Here is a 20018-nt window from a genome sequence, read left to right as displayed (position 1 = left end):
AATAACATATACACGGGTTCATACTATACTTTTATTGTCAGAAGGAAATCTTTTTAGAAGTATCATAAGACTTTTTTATGCCTTATAAAATAGTGTTTATTAATACTAACTATTTTATTATTTAAAGTATTATTAATTTTGATTTAAGAGGAATTTCTAACTACTAAGAATGTTATATTTCATACTCAAATATTAATGCGTGATAAAGCGTTTGAACACGTTAATATTATCTTCATTCTTTATATTTCATGAAATTACGCATGTAACCAATCAGGTGGCTTTTAGTAAGAGATAATTATCAACGTCTATGAGCACATGCTGAGCTAGAAGAATTTGAATTTGGAAGATAGAGTTTTCCTCCACCATGTCACCAACAATACCTGCTATTACTACCACAACAAAACTGTCGGCTTTTTGTAAGACTATGGCATCGACTCGGTTAAGCCAACACATTGATACTATAATCCGTAGTCCGAGCCTTGTTCTACCGTTTTTTATCATTAATAATAATGTCAGCTCTGTATTGTATTACTGTGCCACCGCTAGGCACGAACCTCTTCTACTACTAAGAAGGGCCAGGCCGTAGTTCGCCACGTTTGCTTCTTGCGCATTGGCAGGCTTCACATACCCCCAAAATTATTACACTTCTCAAGTATGTAGATTTCCTCACGATGTAATATTCAGAAAGAATACACACATAACTTTAGAAAAGCAAGAGTTGCCCTTGGGTTTTGAACGTTCGTATTTTCGTATCAGCAGCTGTTTCTTTCCCAGTAGGCTATCACCGTTTATTATCATTGTTAATAAGTTTTTTGACATAGAGACCTGTCCATGGGCTAATTCTACCTATAGATACTTACTATAGTAATGGTAAATAAAGTATTCGCCATATACAAACTTCCCTAGGAAATCCAAGTGTATTTTTCATATTCAAAACTCACCTTTTATCGGATCAAATGAGAATCTCTATACCACTGAGATATATTCTATAGGCTTATTATAACCGAGATTACATAAACAGATGTGTTATTTCCCAGTAAGGTTCGCTAAACGATCCCTCACTCCCACATACAAGGCAATGTTAAATAAATATCTAAGCGAAAATAGGGTACCGACAACTAATAGATGGTCCGCATAGCATTATAAATTGCCGGGATGTGATATTTATGATTGCAATTACTGCTCTTTATACCTTGAGCGTGGAGCCAAGTTACTATCCAAACTTCTTTCGTGAAATGAAAAGGTTCTTTTGTTAAATAATATGATATTTTTTGTAATTTATGTGATTAATATTATGGGGTTGTTTATTCTGTTTTGCTATTAAAACCTTGTGTCTTTTTATAAATTCATAATTATAATGCTATAAAAATCAGTGCTATTAATAGGACTGATTTTTTGAAACACTAACTTACTTATTTAGCGTGATAGTGTCGGAAGCCCAACAACAACAGACCTGGGACCTTATTCTGTATGATAGTGTAAACGCGTAACGCGGCCGTGTCATGTTATCTTCGAGAAATGTGTGTGGAATGGTATTCTGTAAGCCAAATTTCTATAGTCCTAAACATGATGCGTTGTGTTACGTGCTTGTTACGCACTGTTAAAATAACGTGCGGGATAGAGAATAAGGCCCCTGTTTGCTTTGACTTAAAAAGTCATTAAAGACTAGAGATTTCAATTATTGCATAATATATGGTCCCACTGTTGGGCAAAACTATGCCAAAAATATTTGTCTCTTAAATTTAAAATATCTGTTCTCTGCTCCCGACCCTACTGTCCAAATACTCACTTCCCTTTAAAGGCTGAAAGATATCCATGGTTTTTCTAATGTCGATGAATGATGAAAATGTCTGATTTCAAGTGATGCATTGTTGATTATACTTATAGTAGTATACTGTACTACAACGCAAAAAATATATAAAACTCTATATATTGTATAATTCATGACCTATATGTCTCTACACGAGGATGTTTAAGTCTGACATGGACATTTTATCGCAGGCTATTTACAAGGAACAATAGAAAGTTAATGTGTTTTTCAAGACAATAAATAATGATTAATCGTGTACTTTGTTACAGAGTTGTGTCGTACAAGTAAAATTATTTTTCATGAATCAACCATTATAGCTTAAGCTATAATATAAATGTTTACTTTTTAGAACGATAGCTAGGATATATATTTCAATTAATTGAGTGTTAAAACTAACTATAGAAGAATGTGAATAAATATAATATTTAAATATCAGCTTAACATAAAATTTTGAATCAAAGTTCTCGAATATTGTCATTTAGAAAATAATAATTAAGACGCCTTCGAACAATAACGATCGGTCAAATAATAAAGTAAGAAATGAAAAACTTTTTAAAGTGCTCATGAAGGTCACAATCTGGGGAACGCTGATAAATTTCCCGGCTTCACAACTACTTCAAAAAAATCTAAATGCGTCCCACATAAATTAAGACGAACCTCATTATCCTCCATGTATAAAAGTTTCTTTGTTTAATAATAAGTATATTTTTCATTACGATCCGTTGTGACTGTTAATAAGAGGTGCGCAACTAATTGCCGATTGATTGATCGTTATTTTAATGTCTACGATCAGGTTGCCTCTCAAACGAACATTGTGGTCATTTCATCAGCTTGAATTGCTGGTTAAAGCCCTAAAATTAACACCAAAAAGCCATTAATTACACAGAAACTGCAGCCACGAATAAATTGTTCGACAAAAATAATGAACAAAAGGAAATAATAAAGAAGATCTCAATCGCCAAGAAAGGGACCGGCTTTGTAAATAATTGAAACGTTCAAGATCAGTGGTATTTCACAAATACAAGGAAGCTGGTTTTAGAATTCGTTCATACATATTTTTAAACGTTTTATATCGGGTTATCATTATTTATCCTAAAATCATCGCAGTCTCCACCAATCCTTGAGAAGAATCATTTACTATGATGCACAATTTAGTCTGGATTTTGGAATTGTGTATCTACATATTGTGGCCATAAGTAACACCATCAAATAAGTCTTCGAATTTAATAACATTTCTTTAATTAAAAAGTTAAATATACGTTATCTATAGACGTTTGTTCCAATAAAATATAAGACGATAACGATTAGTGGCGTATTTTATTAGCATCAGACAAATGTTTTAGGAGCGTCGAGTACTTCATCCATAGAAAATAAATTAATATCGGTAAATACTAAAACACGTATCCAAATGTATTCTTCGATATGTAGTGTTTATACAACGGTTCGGGGACCGTTGGCCTCCCGCTGGTCCCGCTGCGTACGCGCATTTGTCGGGACCTTTATTACCCCCAAAAAACTAACATAACTTACAACGTGATATAGTTTAGAGACAATCATAATACAACAGATTAATATTCAAATTTCCTGAATATATCCAACCATTACGATTGTCGCGTAAAATAAATTAAAGTTTATATTAATAATGCCTGTTGTGTTATTTTACGTACTTGTAGTACTCTGTGTAGTTTTTAATATTCATATTTAACTATAATGCTGTACGTATTTTTAATATGTAGATATGGAATTAATTTACATCTTATAACGCTGGATTTAATGAATTAGCATTCAAAATAAAATTATATTTTAATAGTCACCTTCGCACCACTACGTGTCAATTTCCACATTTTAGATATTGTAGGTAAATATCATATTTGAATTTAATACAAATAATGTTACATCAAATACAGTTTGAAGGTCACCAACCGTTACATCTGTTAATAATTATAATATATGAAGGTTGCCTTTAATCTAACGAATAGAATTCATCCTGGCTCGAGAAAATAGTTTATCCTGAATCACGGCCTAAATACGATAAGGCGAGGTAATGGATCCTGTCAACATGCCAGCTTACAAAACAACTAAATATATTCAAAATCGTCGAGTACCCATCTCAGGAATTAGCTGCATAATTTTTCTACGTGGAGGTAAACAAAATGACGACTAACAATACACTGATGTATTGACAATATATTTTTATAGGGTTGATTATTATATTGTACAAACACAAACAAAACCTTGATTTGCTCGAGAACTCCGGTAAGAAATGTTAAAACATCATTTTCTGGCTGTTCCGTTTAATTTCGGTCACCGTTAACGGTGGCAACAAAGAGACGTGCTGTGACCACTGATCACAGATTTAAAAAAAATAGCGCGTTCCGCATCCCGCCGCGACACGTCCGCTCCGATTAGTTCCGAAAGCAGACCATAACACCAGAGAATTTATTTATAATTGTTTGAACATTTTAGAAGAGAAATTGACACTTGAATCAATGAATCTACGCAAAATGATATTTAGCAAGTTCATTGTGGATTTTGATGAAGACTTTTTCGGTTATCCATATGATATTCTAATAAAAGCATGATGAAAGCATGTTTTTAGATCTATAAATATTTTGTTTAACAAGACTCCAAATTATATCAGAAACCATGCAATCTATGAGAACGAAGAAAAGTCAATAAATAGAAAATACGCAGCGTTATTTACTAAACGTTTTGTTAACATAATATAAAAGTCATTTTCATGCCATAATTACGTTCCTTAAGGGACACGGTTGATTTCGAATAATAACGTCGCGTCGTTCAAAAGGCAAGAGTACATTCTGTGACGGCTGTTTGAAATTTCAAACAGCGCATTTGGCGACTTGAATGTTAACATGGTGGGTCTTTAGCAGAACCCTGCAGGGAAAATGGTGGGGTTCCTGGGACACCCGCGAGTTCCAAACAATGAGCCGCTGCGCGCGAGACGAACGCGACCGTAATACAGACGTACTGCCAACAATTCATCCATTCACTCTTTACAAATCAAACAAATTATATTTGTTGAAAAAAGGCGAGTACTAAATTTATTATGGCCTTGCTGGGTGGTTTACGGTTGTTATACGCCGTCGCTTTATCGCACTTCTGTTATTTTCTGCCAGTTATGTGGTAATGGGCAGATCACGATTTCCGATTACCACCCAAAATTTTGTTTTGTGATTCAATCAATAATAGGCAAACCCAAAATTACAACCCGGATAAGCATTTATAAATAATATGACTTCCGATTTGAGCCTAAAAGAACCTAAAAGACACAAAATACTCATCCGTTTCGATTTTCCTAATAGACGTTAAACAGTTTTTCATAGCTCTTCTTCAACTTCAGCTATAAATAACGCATTTAATTTACCTAAATCTACTAACACAATCTAATAAATAGTATTAAATATAAATCATACATATGTTTGAATTTCCTATAAAGCTGCAGTAACATTCATCACGGCCCTAGCTCTGTCACATGCCCACGCTTGATTGACGAGAGTTCCAGAGCATCACTCAAAGGAACGATTACCGATGCGATCAAATAATGGTTCGAGATGATCTTTAGGCGCATTATCGCGTGCACCGCACGTGACAATAATGAAAGTCCTTCACTAACGGCATATGGAACTCGCCCACTTGACTCCTGAGTAGTACTTGGCCGCTGATTATGGTCGTGGATTCATTGTTGTTAAGTAGGTGTGAGTGTGTGCGTTGTGTTACTAAGGATTATATTCGCAATTAGGTTATGAAAAAAGAGTTTAGAGCGTAAAAAAGATTTTTTATTGTTTATTTACTCCTTTAACAGGAACGAAAAAAAATCTTTTTACTCTGTATTCTTATTTACTTATTTGAATAATTTATATTTTTGAGTAGAATGAGGGATTTGAATTGTAAATAAAAAGATGTTATACGTCAAATGAGAACCTATTTTGAATAATATCACAAATAGTTGTATAGTAAAATATAAAATTCCATATATAAATCAATAAAAAAATTCATTTAGCATATGTGGCGATTAACAACACGTTTCTCAATAATAACAACACTTGTTAGCTCAACAATACGTGAGAAGATTTAACCGTCCTCCATTCAAGTCGAAATCAAAAGTCAGGGGAAAATGAACATATTCTTTGATTTGAACAATAAAGGTATGCGCGGATAATTACATGCCTGAACAAAGGCGTCGCGAGTTGACTTCGAATAACAAAAATGCCATTGGTTATTAGCACTGTTGCGCGAGCGCAAGAAAATCGCCGCATCCAGGGGGTCCGTGCACTTCCGTTTGGTTTCGTATTTCGAAGCAGAGTCATTGTTTTCGCTCCGAGGGTGGTGCGCACGCGGTGCACTACTTCGTGTCACGCTTGCTTTGTTATTTGTCACATTTCACTTTTTGTCCAGTTAAGAATTGCGAAACACGTGCTACTGGGAAATATGTCAGATGCATTGTGATGCTATAAGATTAAGTTTGGGGTTTGATTATATATAAATGTTATAACTTTGCTCTAAAGTTTTATGTACTTTCATTTGTTTGAGGTAAAAATATAATTTTAATACAATTAAATATAATTATGCGGGTACGTGTGGATTGTACTACCTACGTTACACTATCAGTCGGTTATAAAGATTACCAAATTGTAAATTTATAATATGGTCACCTATTAAGTTTTTACCATATCGTTTATTATATGAAATAATTGTAATGCATTTACCATACCTAAATTATATATATTCTTAACATTCTGTAATTTATATTATCAGTAATTTTATTGACGTAAATGGCACCTCTATACTAGAATGTCTGATGTCGCAAATATCCAGCGGTGACCATAGTTTCCTCATACTTAGCAGTGAGTTTCACTGAAAATATAAATATCCTTATCGATTCACTATTCCGTAAGATAAAACACTTAATTTAACGGTATGTCGCAGATTTCTTTAGTTTATTGATACAGGAGGTCCGTATGCTTTAATTATACGTCTCCTTGTCCATCAGTTCTATTGTGGTACCGTAATAGCAGTGATTTGGTGAATAATCGCCATTATTTTAACTCCAGGGGTCGCGGCGTTGAAAAGCACATTGTTTGAATACGATACCTGTGAGAAATAACGTTGACATATTTATATTTATCCAGTACATTTAATGTAATAGGACACCGCGGACATGCTATCAACTTGTTGCAGAAACACTATACTAGTGTGCTAGTGACAGTTGAAGATGTTGAAGCAACTAGCTGATAGCGTCCGCGTGGGGCCTAAATACCTTTTTACTTAAGGCAAAATATTATGCGTACTTCTATGTGTCAACGGGTGGTGATAGGTTTGATATGAGATAGATTAAGTTCTGACGAGTTTACGACAATATTATCGGATTTGGATAAAAGTTGTGTAAAAGATATAATGAGTACGGATACTTGCTCTATGCGGAGATATCATGTTCATGATTAGGTCTAACGTCACTGGAAGAATTTAATCTCCATTAATATTATAAAGAGCTGAGTTTCTACATACATTGGGGTACTAGGATGTCTTAAACTGTATAATTGATGCTGAAAATTCTTTGATTAACAGCAAAGTATAATTATTGTGAGTCCTGTAAACCTCAAAAAAAACTTTTAAACTGAAAGCAATATAATTTGAGAAATACCAACATTTTAATACGCCGATGGGCCAATAGCTAGGTTACCATAGGCTTATTTTTCAGAAAAATGTAAAATTTTCTTTAAGCAAAGGACATCCACACAAGCTGAGCCGAGGCTCGGGAGCAATGTCTTGTAAATCATGCAACTTTTATTTCCTCCACGATTATCTAAAATATACACACTTAACTCTTTTTAACACCGTTCCACCAACATAAAATAGAAAATTTTCAAGTCTAGATATTTTGAACAACACTCTCAAAGGTTTAAACTTAAAATTACAGCTAGCCATGACTACTGGCTAAGTTTTTTAACTACTTTATAATAAGATTTTGTAATAAAATTAAGTTATATTTGCTACTCAACTATGTAAAGTTCCAAATTAATAATAAGTACTAAATCTAAAATATTAACTATTAAGCACTGATGTCTATTGTATTAAATGTTTATTTTTACATAACATTGTTTATAAGATAATGACTGATGCCAAAATGAATAAAAAAAAACTATAATTCTAGATAATTAACCACTTGACTAAAGTGAACATTATATTAGTTTTTGATATTATCGAGTACCTAAACGAACTGATATTACAGACTTTAAATTCCTATCATTTGATAAAATGATCAACCCCTATGTTTCACTAGCTACGAAAACCATAGTAACCGAGTGGGCCTGATCCTAATTTACAACCAACGTAGAGTTTGTTTAGGAAGGCGTAGAGAGTTTTATTAAATTAATGCTTTCTCAAATTATGTAGAAATAATAATTTGATCGGCGCGGGCGCGGAGCCGTCACGCCGGGGGGCTGCACTTTTAATTAAACCCTAAATTATTGTTCACCTTCATTAATTCTGTGCTCCCGGTCGGGCTTACTAATGAGTTTGTACTTTTTGTACTCACCGCGTTTGTATAGGTATAAGAAACGACTTACTTTTATAGAAACTATTCGTCGAGTAAACTAGTTGCAGGTTTTATTAAAGTTATCCAATCATACTATATTCGGAAGATGTTAAGCACGTATGTTAATGATTATGTCATGCATTTTGATGGAGTTGGATTTATTGCATTCATTATTTTAAATAAGGCATGGTGTTGTTACATTTAGTGTAGACATACCACGTGACTACAGAAATACTTTCCGTTACTACAAAAGGTCAAATCGTTACATAATCACATAACATAATTATGTGAATATAAGCAATAAAGTGGTATTTTGATCGCGCCTGTCAAATATGTCGTGGATATTACTTACATGTAGTCCTACCTGATGTCGGTTTATTTAATCGAAGCCAGTGTCAAACTAAACTGAATAACATTTATTCAAGATCTAAAAAATGAATTGTTTGACAAAATCCTTAACGTCTATTTTATAAAAATAAATCAAAACAGATATACACAACTTCAAGTTTTATAAACATGTTCATAAATAACATTCGGCCGTCACGCTAGCGCGGAACGCGTACGGCGTAGGTCACGACAGGTTTTCCATAATAAATAAAACTTAATAAGTTTCACGATGAGAAAACTTGAAGTATGTTACAAGCAGTACGGTATGGTGGTGTTTCATTGAATTTTCCTCGGTTATTTATTTATTAAAGGGTCGCGCTATAAATTGTGGTAAGTGGGGGCGGCCGGTGTCCCGCCGGGCTCCGCGGGGGCGCCCATAACGTCGGGAAAAACGCGCCGCGATGTAAGTGCCTTTCTACACTGCCAAGGCTATATTAGCTCCTGCACGCAGCCATGCCCGATATATGAGCCGTAACAATGAATTGCTAATAGTTTTCACATTTAAACTTCGCCAAGAATAGTGGAATTGCTAATATCATAATTTTGATATGAAGATTGAGTCGTAAACAAGTAAATTAAGTTTCAATTCTACCAAAGCCTTCAATTGACTCGCAAAGGTAAACAAATGGATATAAGGAATGATAGTATTATTGATTATTGAAGTCTAAATCTAACAATAAAAAAATGAGTGATTTGATTGCTCATTGTAAGCACGCATACTCCTAAACAACAACACTTGTAATCATCTATAATACTTGTAAGCATCTATGAACTTATAACCGATCAGGCATTATTACGATGCACACTGATATAGTGTACAAGATACACATACTTCTCCTTTTTATAGGAAAAGTTACAACTAGGGCACTCACTTTTCGTCGTTTATACAGTCCCATTCGGGGGCGAGCCTATATCGGGCATAAATTAAGTCCGGGCCGATACTGTGAAGAAAAACCCAATATTTAATAGTTTGCAACTTTTTGAATCCTAAAATTTTTTTTGATAATCTTAATAAATTATCTAATACTTTTCCACTTTATTAAGTCACTATAACCGTTGAGTGTTTAAAAATCTATTTTTTTGACTAGCAACGAAGCTTATTATTAGTTAAACATACAGGTGCCCAAACACAAGCTTCTAATAAATAATAATATTCATGTTGCAGTCATAAAAAATGAATACATTGTCGGAATCTCGTTTTTTAAATATTCTCAATGTGTGCATACTAAACATTAATCATTTATTCGACAAATCAAATGGGATACTTTTTACATATTATGCATTAAGTTCTGTTTCTGGAGATATGACATTAATGATAAAAAATCAAAAGTTATTTGATTATAACATTTTTGGTTAGAGGTTTAAGTTGTTATTTACAAAATATATAACTTTAGTAATCCCTTTTTAGTGTGCTCCTACGTTCTATATAAGAAATTCATATGCAAATTGTATACTTTTAAAACACTCAATTAAAGTTTTAGGTTCTTTGTTAGTCATTTGTTACTGATAGCCGAGGAGTGGAACGGTTTTAGGTTCAAAACCTAAAGGGACGTGCCTCTGAGTTTTCTAGAGTTTTTGGTGTATTCTTTGTAAATGATCGGTTGCTTTAATGGTGAAGGACAACATTACGAGAAAACGGTAAACGGAGGTAGTAGAGGCAGCCCGCGCCCAGCCGTGGGACAGTATAAGACTGATATTATTTTCATATTATTTTGTTTTATATGAAACATAAAATAAATTTATTAAAATAAAATTGACTTCTTTATTTATTAAAATAAAATTCTAAGCCGAACAACAATTATTACCCCTTAAATATTAATCTTAAATTAAAGAAATAGATATGAAGTAATATAAAACTTTTTACCGAGGATATTCATGACCAGGACCAATTACAAAGAATATTTTTTATTATAGCCAATTAGGCTTTGATGTTTGATGACTACATTCTTCGGTTTATATTTTTTCTTTAGAAGCGTGGTCTCGTATAAAGTTATTATGGCCTGTGGACAAGGGGAGGTGCGCAGGCGTGGCTCAGCTGTCCCATTAATGCACCCGCTTATTAGCGTTAGGTTAAAACACCATAAATATGGATTAATGCTGTGTCAATGCCAATTAATTAAATATAAATTCACTTAAAGTCAAACAAGTAAGTTATTTACAATTTAGATTTTTTTTGTGGTCTTAATAATTTATCTTCAAACATTGCAGTATTTCACAGGGTTATGTTTAATAAATATATAAATTAATTAATTTGTGTTAATACATTCCATAATGACATAACTTATATAATCTCTTCGTTTTCTATCTGCCGTCTTTACTAATGATGAGTTGACGTAACGAATTTTTAAGCATGGTGCAAAAACAATTTGGCTTACTTTTTACTAACAGTTGCCTGTTTAACTTTACCCCCTAAAGGGAAATCAAGTTCCGGTAAAATAATATTAAAATCCCACATATATTTTAGTATTGCCCGGCATGAGACATGAGAATAAAACGCAGTCCGTAGACCGTATTCTCTGACACTAAACGGAGCGACAATAACTTTAATAAACCACCATCAGATTATCATTTACCCGTAAAACTTTTAGCTTTAAAATTGTTATATTCGCATCGCAAATCGATAAGCGTTCCGTGGGTAAGAGATTAAAATCATTATTAGTCATTATTTGTATCCCCTGAGAGAGCTGAATGGATTTGATTGCCAAAATCTTGATAAGATGCCCTCTCCGCACGTTGCAGCCGTCTGCAAGAGCGCCGGCACAACGATTTACCTTTGTATTTGATTACCCTTCTTGTATCCCATAAAATAACATAATAACGCGACAATTTTAGCCAATTATTCTTATTTTTCCCTCATTTCATCGGATTCATAATTCATTCATCGCTTCATCAGATCAAACTTGAGGTTGGAATATTGATTAGGACGTATTGAATGTTTAATGGTGCGTGACATTAATCGTTCATAAATTTACTTATTGATGGTTTTTCGTTTGCAACGCGTAGGTTTTTTTATTTTATTTGTGAATAATAAATAATTCACAAATAACGTTGTAATTTTTTAATTAAATTCCGAATCAGAAAGTGACTTAACAACTCGAATATATTATTATCTCAAATACACTTACCTTACGATGTTTACCAAACCGGACCACTAGCGTCCAATTGGTGACCGCAGCGAGTTGTGAGCGCCGCTCATCTATAACACAATTGGTCGTGGTAGTCTTTCTCGTGAGTCCGTGTTGTGGAAGAGATTTTTTCAAACGATTGGTCTATTTTCAAAATGGAAGCAATTTGTCGCGTTTGATTCCTAGCCGAGCGGCGACTTTGATAGGTTTTTGTGGGCGGCAGTGAGTGGCGATTGGCCGCGGTGCGGTCGTGGCTCGAGACTAGTTGAATTACAGTCTTTTGTACTTACTGGATGCCGGTATATTAATCGCCTGAATGTACATACGGATTTGCTCCGATAACTCGAATAGATTGATTCTAAGTTCATTTTTTACTATACTTGTAAAGTATATTGGCTTCAGTTAACATGTTTTGACATTGTTCATTTCTATTGAAATCGATTTGGCTTTTTTCTTGAAGGTAATTGTAGATAATCCTGTGTAGGTACGGCTGCGAAATCATTTAAAACGTAATACAGGTATTTATTCTAAATATATCTAGAATTATTGTACGATTTTTTTTATTTTTATAACATTTAATAATAGTTTATTGTAATTATATCTTTCGGAATAGAAACATATTATTCTGATAAGAATCAATAATTATAGGTAGATAGGCACAACTTAATGATTAAAACGCTAATAACAGAAGAAGAAAATGTAATTATGTAACAAACACAATATGTCGTTTTTCATAAGCTTTAGAAATATACAAACACCTATTAATTATTTTTTACCAAACGTTGATAGATTTTTTTTAATGTCATTGTTTAGCGCTGTTAACATTTGATACCGCAAATCATCAGAAACACGGTTTGAATAGAAAGCAAAAAGGGCCGAGGCGCACAATCGTCATCGTTTTATGCCGCGTCCGTTTCAAATCAGTCCATTTCCATTTGTGTTTTTGTTGCGGCATGTGGCAACACCGCTCTGTCGACCTCTTATTATTAATTACCTTCCTTTATATCTACGCGTAACAATCGATCGACTTGATTAAAATATCTAAATAAAAGACAGTCGTAATGACCGATATAAGTAAGTGCACTGAGTCAGCCTCTGTAAATAGAGTTCGGTATTCTGTTCGAAGTGTTTGGAAGCTACAATGATTCCCAAGACTTCATATAACTTTACATGCTATAATTCTATTGTCTATTTCCCTTTAAGATTTGAATATATGTCAAGATTGTTTAACATACGCACGCACACATAAATCAGGCTTTTATCCCCGTAGAGGTCGGTGGAGGTCCAACCAGGGCATCCGTTTTTTTTTCAAATGTTTTCTGCCCCACGACAATATAGACGAGTCTATCGCCATATCGAGCACAAATTCCGGACTCCTATCTGATAATAAGCAGAAAAACCCAAATATCACTTCCCCCGACCCGGGATTCTAACCCGTGACCTCAGAGCACTACCGTGTCGGGTAATAGAGGAATTTATAAAAATCCACTTCTGATAATGCATATTATACTGTAAAAGGGGTTGGAAAATTGATTTCAGATCTAGAAGATGAAACCACAAATGAAAGTAAACTACTTCTCGGAGTAATAACGGAGTGCAGTATTAAAAAAAATTGAACATCTCATTAGATTGATTATTGAGAGATAAAATACGTTTAAAAATTCGTAAACAGCTGAGGATAGTGACGGTTGTCTTGTAAATAATTCCGACAGTATCTCTTCTAAATTATTAGGCACCTTGATCTTTGGAAATTTTCTGAGAACGTAAACGTTCGACCCAAATTCTAGGGGTTTAAAAGGCCTTAACGCTTTATGTTTACTATTTGACTTATACAATAATAAGTGTAACGACACGCTGTAAAACATTACATACAGAATTTGTAAATGGTTATTACCATTACTAATAAACTCTAATTAACTGTTTTGTATATACTGAATCTAATTTTTTAACATATTTTTCAGGTTATTTTATCTCTTAGTATTAAGAAACATACCGCTTTATCCATATATTTGATTATTTAGTATTTCTGGGCTGATGGATTTTGATTTGGCTTTGGACGTTATGTTAAGAATTTGTTGATGATTATTGATTTATATAATTATTGTCAACGTAAACTTACATGAAAAGGATTTAGGTCACTTTAAAGTTTAAAATTAATCATAACGGAACCCTCGACACAGAAATAGATCGCTTCCGTGCACTGGAGAGCAAGTTAAATTAATAAAACGGGTCCAAGTTAATAAACATTTCATCGCAGGGGAATAAATAAACAGATTTTACCACGCTCACTTGTTAATCACGTTAATTATTTGAGCACAATCTGATAGCGGAATAATAAAAATTCATTATACCGCACGCTCTCGGTTCATCTGGCCTGGGACTTGAATAAATTGCTCAATTTGGTCTCAAGCAAATGGCATGTTAAATTATTATCGCTTATCACGTATGTTGCACGGTTGTTGTAAAACTTGACTTTTGGACACGAGTCTAGCGGAGTACACGATTTGTTTTGATTTCATGTTGTTACTCGTCGGTCTTTATTGTTATATAAATTATTGTGGTTAACTAATAAGTAATTATACGCATCAATGTTGTCTTTTTCCACATAAATGTATCCTTAACAATTGTATTTGCTACATAATGAAATAAGTAGATTATTTAAAATCAAATTTCTGTGAAAACAAGTTTATACCACAGATTATCATAAATGAGACTTCTTTATTTATTAATATATCCTAAAACTTCTAGACATCCACATTGGATTTATCACAAATATCCTAACATAGCTGCTGAACTAAAACATTATCATTTATGTAGTTCGGCTTCCACAGTACGCTTACCAGGCACGCTGCAGGGGTCTGACGCTGGATTCTGTTTCATATACTCATTTAACATGGAATTGTGCGTATGCATTTGTTCTGCCAAATATTTTAATCTATTGATTTATGACAAAAGCAACACCAGTGTCCAATGATGGCTGAATTGAAAGTAAACAGTATTATCTGTTCTGTCAGATAAAGAATTAGTGCCTGTTTAACATCTTCTAAATGCTACTCGTCACATAAATGTCAAAAACGACCAAATAAATGGTAATTAAATAAGTATTATCTACATTAATTGTTTACTACAACTGACAAATTAAATGTACTAGAAACTTGTGAGACATCTTCTTAATGTTCTGAAGATAGGATAAGTTATTATATTTACCGTATGAATCTACATTGAGTAGTTTAGAACATTTACACAGCTAAATCATTCCATATGGGAATAGGATGTACTGTAAACACATAGCATGTTAAGAATATAATTCATTTTAAACTTGTACAAACAGCGATATTATTATTTACTCACGCATAAACGACACAGTTGCCGATAAATAGTAAATTATATAATTTTACGTAAATTTATCTCGCTACTACAAAATTAACTGTATATCCACAGTAGTAGGATATAATATGCAGGTGGCAAGAGTTATTTAATATTCACCCGAATAGCGATCACTATATACAAGATGTTAAAACCCACCATAGTGACCCGCGTAAGTGTGCCGCGTTCATCAGCGTATCAGCCTGTGCATATCTGGTTCCAACAGGCCGGCATAATTGTGTCGACTGCCGACAGGTAATCATCTTTAGTTAGTCTACGTTCTATTGGACCCTACTCTACTTACCATCATGTGCAAGTATATATAAAATATAATAGTAACAATAGTAATTGCACATTCACTATTCAAGTTGTCAGCCTGGTGCATAAGTATCCAAAACATATAAAGTTCCACCTACTTTTGTTGCACATGCAACTGAACGTAGATTGCTGTCACATGTCCAGTTTTAGACATTAAATTTCCACTTCTGTGCAGGATTTTAAAAGATTGAATGTGTCCGTCACGCTATAAGAAGTGATAAAGTCGTAGTAAAGCCGCGCCATCAAGTTCAGTGTTTTGAAGATCATTAATAGTAGAGTACAACTTCGCTTATGATTATACTGGTATGAAAAGATAATTATTGCAGAGCTTTACATATTTTATCATCATCTTAGATGTACTCAAACGGAGTTACTTTTGTGGACTCTTGTGGCAAATCAAAGTATTCAGGCATCTGAAAAGCTTTGTTCGTTAAAATGTTTAGCACCCGCTTTAGTGAACTAAGTAAGACCACTCATTTCTTACGAATATTAATATCTCAACCCTGGGGTTTTAGTCCGTAGAAAGAAAGAAAGAAAAGTAAGATAAAAATTTACCACTCTTTCCCAGTATTAGAAGTAAGTAAGTAAGTTTAATTCCTTATACCATACTTACTATCATTAGCCATAGGTGACAATCTTGCGTATAGCAAACAATAGATGGAAAAAACAGCCGCAAGCGACTGTAATAAATAAATAACAAGTGAACATATCTTATATATACGTAAATACAAATAAAAGGAAAACGTTCGAATCCGAATCTAATTTCTTTTGAATGGTCGCGGCAAAAAGTCGATCGCTTTGGACCGCGTCGGCGCGGCGGACTCATAGGAACAGATATCAATAGTCATCGAGTCCCACTGACGGATTTCTGGATGAGAATCGAATTAATTATTACTACAGTTAGGGGCAAGAGGTGAACAGGTGGTTTTTTTATTATCTAATTAATCTTGCGTGACGTAGGTCCTGATATCATTCTGGATAAGTGTTATTCTAAAACCGACCGTAATGGCAAACTGAAACTGTAGACTGTAATCTATATGTTCAGCGGCGTGATCAGCAGTTAAATTGTTGAATATATGATAAATTATAAATTTATGACAAAAATTTTGGAGCATTTTACGTGTTTTTAAGATTTTTTTCTTATCAGATGTATGTATATATAAAATCTTTGATAAAATATCATAAATGAAAATATATTAACTTAAATGTTGTCTAAAATAAGTATCTTATTTTATTACTGCAATTGCCTTTAAAATTATAATTTTATAAAGTTAATTGACGTCAGTTACACGGTAAAGAAGCAATCATTAGCATCGAATAATATTTATATACATTGTGATGAACATCTCAATACGCAGTTATTAATATATTAAGTTGTAAGTTAATAAGTTATAATTATTTATTATCTATTGTCAAAATTAGAGAAGCATTTAAGAGAAAGGAAAATTAAATTAATAAAGCTGTATATTGTTCTAAACTCATTACTGGGTGTGTCTACGAGTGTATTCATCAAGCAAAATTACGTTGTACTAACACTTTTATCAATTACATTATATTATCACTTTTTATATGGAATAGAAAAATCATTTTATTTAAAAAATCCACATACAAAGAAAAAAATATGTGATTTTCTCTATTCTCGTATGTGGTGCTTCTCTCCCACCAGCTTATTTTCAAGACATAAAAATATCTGTTTGGAATATTCTTTTATAATATTACATGATAAAAATGTATTAATATAAAATTTACAGTCTTATAAAATTAAAGGAAATTAAATGAATTTTATAAATGATTAATACGAAAATAACTACAAGTTTTTAAAATTCGAATACATCTACCAACAATAGACATCAACGGGTACGCAGCAACAAACACAACTGTTGCTCTACGTCCCACCAGCTTACTCTACATAACAATATTAAACATTAAATTAACTTATTAATATATATTTGAAAAAAAAACATGAATTGTGTACCTAGCTAGTAATAAATACTTCATTAAATTATTTATTGCTAATGATCATATCTTTATCGCCAATTTATTACAGTGAGATAATTTAAGTTTAAGCTCGAAGTTATCGAATTTAAAACTTAAACCTATGATTATACTTATCATTATTATAATATTGTCCTTAAGAAGTTTCTCTGTGGGACAAAAAAACATATCAGTGAACAAACTTGATTGAAATTAATCGCACATATTGGTTATTGACATTGCACAATATATACGATCAGTTTCATTTACATTTTCTTATTCAGTTTATAGCAAATATAAAGCATGATTTTAATAATTTTTATACTGATATATTTGAGCTATCATTTTAACTGCTTTTTGTTATTATAAATTTGATTTAAAAAATTGTTGAAATTAATTTGACTTTACGCTTTTTTTACTCAAACCTAATCAATGCAATGCAATGCAATTTAGGAAAAATCTTAGGAACGTTTTTCTTTTAATATTTCGACAGAATAATAAGTTACGGTTGAAACTTAACTTATCTTCAATTTAGTATTTAAGAAATTTCAGTTTCCTCACACACCTCTATCACCAGATCTGAATAACATATTTTAAATCTTATCAAACCACAGTTAAATTTGAAAAATTCAGTTTAAATGACTAAGACCATAACCGAGTGTGAAACCGTTTTCATCGAAAGTGAAGTTAGAGATTAGTGAGTTAGATAACTCAAGGTCCTTTAAAAAATATTTCTGTATTACACTTCACTATAATGTATTCCAAAATTGTTGACAAAAATCATATATAGAATTAGAATTCTTTGCAATTGTCACCAGTGGTTGCCACATACAGATACCATTGCTACGCGCTGCACAAATAGATACAAACCAAAAACAGACATAATACAAATAAAAAAACCTCCTAATCCAGTTATATTAAAAATATTAATTGAAATTTTCCACATTTAATATTGTTCTAACAATGCGAAGGGCGCCGTCCTGCCATCTGTTGGGCTGCACTTAATAAAGCCGGTGTCCCGCGGTGGCATTGTCCTCATAATTTGTAGCTTACAATCATTTGAAAAATACGTAGACAAATAAGGTTATTTATTTTAATGAACCTATGTACGTAACACGGTATCCGAGGGTTGTATACATGTGTCTACCTTCCTATAGAATAGCTGTAACAATTACTGCCATTTTTAATAATATTTTATTAAATTTGCTATACAGGTAACCAGTGACGAAGGGCCCATATAACCTGATTTCTGTCGGCTTCTCTTTATGGAGAATGTAATATTCATTAGAACGATTTGCAGACCGCAGTCATGCATATTAGTACCTATATGTTGTGTCGGATTCTTTTTCGGAAAAATTCACCTTTAGCCACTGTTGGTAACCTATTATATTCAGAAATTAGGGTAGATTTTGAGGGCCGAATTTGTTCAAGCTTTCAAGATACTGGGTTGCGATCTATTCTTACTGCATTGAATAATATAAATAAATATTCGAATGTATTAGGCTAGGCGAAGGCTAGATTTCAAAAGACTGTTCGGGTATATCATTACAAAATCATTTGATACGTTACGGACATTATCGCTTATTTTGGACGTAAAATTTATGGTTTGAAGCTTTTTAAACGGTGGACTGAGTGTAAGGTTAGATAATTAAAAGTAGACCACTGAGTCGAGATATTTTATATTTAATTCATTCATAAGATCTTAATATCTGTGGTCAAGAGTGCTAAAAGATGGCCTTTTATGAAAATATTGTTTGAAATGATAATTTAAAATTCCCTTTTCAAGTCAAATTTCAACTGCCCTATTACCAAAGTTGTAGAATACAAAATTTGGTACAAATCTAGTCTAGTAGAATATAAAATTATTAATTTAACGTGCCATTTATCAGTATTGTTAAAAAAAACTATATCCAATTAAGGCTTTTAACGTAAAATAGAGTTCATTTTACAAATCCTGACCAATGTTAATTTATATCCTTTTGAAATTAAACTAATTTTCGGATTCCATCGCGGTGTTAGTATTTTATTTTCTCCCGACGTTTCGAAGACTTTGCAGCCTTCATGGTCACGGGGGGAAATCATTATATCCTTTTACCAAATAAAAACAATCTAATCACGCATATAAAAATAAAATATAAGTTAAACATAACAAATAGCGTTAAACCAATGAAACGCTTATAATTGAATCAGAACCTTAACTCGTTAGCAAAATTCTTCATTTAATGAAAGGAATAAACATCTTGGCGGGAAAAACTAGTCGACGCCAGTTTTAAAAGCATATTGCGTGAGAAACGTACCTTTGTAAAAATATATTAAATTAATCACGAACATTCGTGCGACGGATAAAAATAAATGTAAGTAAAAATAAAATCGTGCGCATGAGTGCGACCGCCCTGCGGACTCGGAGAGCGAGTGGGCCAATCCGACGAGCCGCCGCCGCAGCACTGGGGGCGTGCCCCACGCGTGTGGAATGCGATTTTTT

Source organism: Manduca sexta, chromosome 28, assembly GCF_014839805.1.
Source record: "Manduca sexta isolate Smith_Timp_Sample1 chromosome 28, JHU_Msex_v1.0, whole genome shotgun sequence".
NCBI classification, from domain to species: domain Eukaryota; kingdom Metazoa; phylum Arthropoda; class Insecta; order Lepidoptera; family Sphingidae; genus Manduca; species Manduca sexta.
Note: the sequence above shows the minus strand (reverse complement) of the source record.